At 38.6% G+C, this 5,420-nt stretch overlaps 1 non-coding gene across 1 annotated transcript; it reads right to left on the bottom strand.

The window, feature by feature from the left end:
* Positions 1-4,772: 4,772 nt before the first annotated feature.
* Positions 4,773-4,879, bottom strand: LOC142163650 (small nucleolar RNA R71). Its single transcript, XR_012694596.1, has one exon. It is a non-coding gene; the product is annotated as a small nucleolar RNA R71 (small nucleolar RNA).
* Positions 4,880-5,420: the final 541 nt, after the last annotated feature.

Here is a 5,420-nt window from a genome sequence, read left to right on the forward strand (position 1 = left end):
GTTTGGCTGAAATTTTAAGTTGTTGCTACTGGATAAGGTGATTATAACAGCCTACTAATTGTGATTAAGCTTGCTTGTATGTTGGTTAAGTTGTTAGGATAATAAACTACAAGATACTACTTGGATTAGCTTAAGTCACTTCTATGGTATTGTATTGCCATTGAGGGCTGTTGTAAGCTAAATATAACTTGGATTTTGACTTGAAGTTACTGTAGGAGGTAGGTGTATTGTGTAGTTGCATGTTCTTGAGGTTATATTGATGTTTATTAAGTTAAAAGGATGGACTAGACATGAACTAGTAAATAAAGTTGCTAATTGAAGATAGTTGGAGTTGTGGATTGTTTCCTTTGTCATAAATATGTGTATAAGGATGGAATCATTGATGAATGACTTCATTATCATGTTAATGATACTGTTAAGTTGAAGTAAGAAGTCTATAAGGGGTGATAAGGGGTATACATATTCCAATCTGAGCTCGCCGCACGTCGTGAAGTAGTTGTGACTTGTTGCTGTTATATGGTGTCTTTTTGTTGATAATTATATTTTGATGGGTTGCTCTGGTCATTGTTGCTGGTATATGGTATTGGAGGAGGCTCTTGCTATAGGGGAGATGCTGCCCAAATTTACATAAACGAGCTACTAGTTTAAGTTGGGGACTTAGCCTTTACTCAACACTGATTTTGAATCTCCTTATGCTATGGTAGATTGAGTTGAGTTCTTTGAAGAATTGCTTGGAAGGTATTAAGGACTCAATGGAGTTAAGGTATTTTAAGGCACTTCCTTATTTCTTTTGGCATGATTTATTGTGAAATGAACGTCAAACGATACGCTATTTCATAACGAATCTACTCCTAGAAACTAAGGTTGTCCATGTTGTTCTTTCCTTATAAAGTTATTCTAAGCATGTATGTGTGATGCTTGAATTATGTTGAGGTTCATACTGATGGTATGAAGTTCATAATGTTAATAGAATGTGCAACGACCATACATCACTTCGAAAGGTTTAGAAGGTGATTCCATGAGTCCAGCATGCATTATATATGTATCTACTTTACTCTACCGAGCTGTGCTATAGTTAGCCGGGTATGACACCTATTGTGCAACCACTGATCAGTTGGGTTTTACCAATCTCCACGTGGCTGGGTACGATTCTACCGAGCCTTATGATGGCCGGGTACGTTTTTACCGAGTCCTCTTTGAGGCCGGGTACGATATGATGATGATGATGCCCATAGAGGCGAATGTTTTTAAAAAGTTCATGTATATATATGTATTATGCATATATATATATATATATATATATATATCATGCATTTCTTGTCAGTAGCCCTCAGAGGCTCACAGATGCTACAAGTTGTATCTTTTTTATCTCTCTTTACATTACTGTTCTTATTTATGCTTTCTTGCCTTACATACTCGGTACTTTATTCGTACTGACGTCCCTTTTGCCTGGGAACATTGCGTTTCATGCCCACAGGTCACGATAGATAGGTCTACAATCGTTCTAGTAGGCTATCAGCTCAGCGGAAGGTGTTGGTGCACTCCACTTGCTCCGGAGTTGCCTATTTGGTCAGTGTGGTTTGGACATGTATTGATTGGTATGACGGGGCTCTATCCCGACCTTTATGATGTGTATGTACTCTTAGAGGCGTGTAGATAGATGTCATGTATATGAAAAATTTCATGGCCTTATCGGCCTATGTTCATTGTATGAGAGTTCATTTTGGTCTTATTGGATTGTATGTCACATGTATAAGTTTCTACATCATATTGGGTCATACTATGTCTAGTATTCCTTTATGTTTTTTTTCTGGTTATCTCATGACGACCCTTTTAGTCCATTTACCCATGATAGTATGATAAGAAATGATAAGTTACGTTGGTACTCGGTTGAATAAGGTATCGAGTGCCCGTCGTGGCGCTTCGGTTTAGGTCGTGACACTTGTAGTGGAATAAGCTTCTCCATTAGCATGACAATCTTCTTCTCTAAGTCATCAATTTTCGAGTCATTGGATGATATGTAATTTTGTAACTGGGTCCCAAGTTTTTTAACTGTTTCGTTAGTAGATTTCGATCTTGTTTTTGCTCCAGTCATTATGAATTTCTCTAGGATGTAACTCTGATACCAATTGTAATGATCTTACAGAATTGAAATGCAAAATAACTAAAAGAATCGAGAATTTGCAACGAACAACTGTATTTATTATTCCTCAACTCAATTACAATGGGAAATTATAAATTGAAATGGAAAACAATCTGCAACTCCATTGATAAGCTCCAAACCTGAAAGAAGAGAATTAGGATGAGGTAAGAAGAAGAAGAAGAAAGAAGGGGAAGAGCGGATGAGAGTTGGAAAGTATTGAGAGAATGAGAGGGAGATTACCGGTCCAAAAACTGAATTGGTTGGCCCAAGTCTCTTCTGTTATAACTGTCCATAACAGCCCACTAACTACCCTAATTATCTCCACCGTTGGATCAAATGCATATGGGCCCTTTGATCTTTTAATCTGTCTTCCTTAATTTTGCCACATGTTATATTGAATAGTCCCTAATCTCTCATATGCCTCTCCTTCAGACATACGCCTTTCCAAACCTAACAGACTGTTGTAGAATCTTTAAAATCTTATAAGTAGCAAAAAAAATACCTCATTCAATCCCCTTTTAGCACAAACTAATAGAACCCAATTGTTTACTATATATAACTTTGCATATGATCAACCTTTCGTCTATCCACATGAACCATGACTTTTTTTATAGATGGACAGATGATTCATAATAGGCTAGATTTATGTAATATGGTGATTGTTTATGCTCCAGCTTGATTATGTTTCACTGTGATAATATAGTTAAATGATGATAATTGGGTCTAATTGTGAATTTCACACGTTGTAGGAGTGAGTAGCACGTATGAGGACTTAAAGCTATGATTGGAGCTAAATTGAAGCAAGAAAAGCCCCTAGGAGCAGAGTACGTGGGAAGACGAGAAAAAGAAGAGATGAAATAAAGATCTGGACTAGCGCGGCCACTAGCGTGACCGCGCTAGCCCAGATGGTCGAGGCAGAATGATAGGGCATATGCGCGGTCACTAGCGCGTCCATTAGCGCGACCGCGCTAGCCTTGTTCCGAGAAACTAAATTTCAGATGTAAAATTGGAAGTTGGGGGGCAAATCCATTCAACCTATAGAAGGTCTAGCTCGCCCAAGAGATTATTATCAAGGTTTTTATAGCTTAGTTGAAGGCAAGGAGAGCCAAGAGGCAAGGAGGATAATTCAACATCGAGTTCTTCCTTTCTTTCATTTTGTTTTTACGATTTGTGATGAATTTGAATATTGTTATGTTGAACAATAGTGTGAGTAGCTAAATATTTTAGTCTAAGGTTTTGATGGAACCTATTGAAGAGTGAACTTCTTGTTATGTTAATATAGTTTGCCTGGTTTAACCTCTATTTGTTCAACTACGTTCTTGTTGTAGTTAATTGATAGGATCCTCAATTAGTTGTGCCTATTTAGTGTGCATAACTCGGGAGAGAGTGCATATTCAGGTAATTGTTGAACAACATCACTCCCAAAGTATATGAGGGATCAATAACCGAGGGTTTAAAGGTGGGATTAGGGATAACGAAACCTTGGGTGCGATCTAAGTGAGCTGTAATTAAAGCCAGCTAGCATATCTCTGGAGAGTATGTCTAGTAAAATGTAGTAATTACTCGGGAGAGAATTACAATATACAGAACGCTCATGATCGGTAGAGAATTCTTAGGCAAAATTATAGAAGACATAGCGGGAAGGATTCCGACATTTGGGGAAATCATAACTCTAGACCTCCTTAATCTTGTCTCTAACCCTTAGTATCTATAGTTGTTAATTTACTATTTTAATTTGTTAGTTAGTTAGTTAGTTAAACACAAGAATCTTAATATCTATAAATTAGGAATTTTTCAAGCTTGAATTCTTGGTGATAGTGAACAACTGTAGCTAAGCCTTAGTTCTCTGTGGGATTCGACTCCGGACTTGTAAACCGGACTATATTTGCAACGACCGATTAGTTCTTTTTATAAGGCATAGTTGGGCGTGATCAAATTTTTGGCGCCGTTTCCAGGGAATTAACGGTGTTATCAATTACAATTGAAAGAAGTACAAAAATTCTTAGTGTAATCAGTTTTCTCTATACTCAATCTTTACATTGAAATTTTAACGTTTGTTGACTTGGTTGTATATGTGCATGCCTAGAAACTCATCGAGAACTAGTGAAGTATTTGAAGCATTATCAGATCCCGAGAGAGTTTTCAAGGCCTTGAATCGGGCCAACCGGAAAAACAAACAACTGAACAATTCGAAATAGACATGGGAGATCACGAAGAAGACCCAGCTGTACCAATAGCGCTAGTGGCACCTCTTGTGCCAGAGGCTGCTCTCTATGACTGGGCACAACCCACAGCTAAAAATCTGGCCACAACAATTGTAGTCCCGCATATACAGGCTGAATCATTCCAAATCACAAATAACATGTTGCACTTGTTGCAAAACAAGGGACTATTTTCGGGGTCACAAGTCAAAGATCCTCAACAGCACTTGAAGAATTTCCTATCAATCTGTACAACCTAAAGGCAGCCCAACATAACTCCGAAAGCAATCAAGCTGTTATTGTTTCCATTCTTAGTGACAGGAGCTGCCCAGACTTGGCTAAACTCACTCCCCATAAATTCCATAACAACTTGGGAGGAGTTAGTCAAGCAATTCGTGAACAAGTTCCACCCACCCAACAAGACTACTCAACAAATTGATGCAATTTTGAGTTTTAAACAGAGACCAATGGAGACACTACATGAAATATGGGAACGTTTCAAGGGGATGCTGGTTATATGTCCACACCATGGTATTCTAGATTTGATGTTGGGACAATAGTTTTACATAGGATTGTTAGATAGTGTGAAGAACATTGTTGATGCTTCAGCTGGTGGAGCATTTTTGAGAAAAATATGGAGAGAAGGCCAGAGTCTGCTTGACAAGATGACATAGAATTCGGGATGGACAACCAGGAATACACCTATCACTCCAGTGGTTCACTCAGTGACCTTAGATCCATCCAACTCCATGGCTGAAAATATGGCCACCTTATTGACACAGATGAGTATCCTCACCAAAAAGGTGGAGGAGTCTGGGCAGAAGTAGTAGGAACACATCGTAGATACTACCAATGGGGGCTTGTGCACATCTTGCATTAGTCAGCCAATTGGTAACCAGTGGAATGCAGAACAAGATCATCATCACTACCCTGAAGACATGAACTATGTGTCTAATTATGGAGGACAGAGACAGAGTGGTCAGAATTGGGGCCAACAAATTCAGCCGTATAGGCCAGTCCAGCCACAGTTCAACAATGGGAATATAGGAGGTATGAGACCTCCTAACAATATGGCA

The sequence above is a fragment of the Nicotiana tabacum genome, chromosome 8 (assembly GCF_000715075.1).
Source record: "Nicotiana tabacum cultivar K326 chromosome 8, ASM71507v2, whole genome shotgun sequence".
In the NCBI taxonomy this organism is placed as follows: Eukaryota; Viridiplantae; Streptophyta; class Magnoliopsida; order Solanales; family Solanaceae; genus Nicotiana; species Nicotiana tabacum.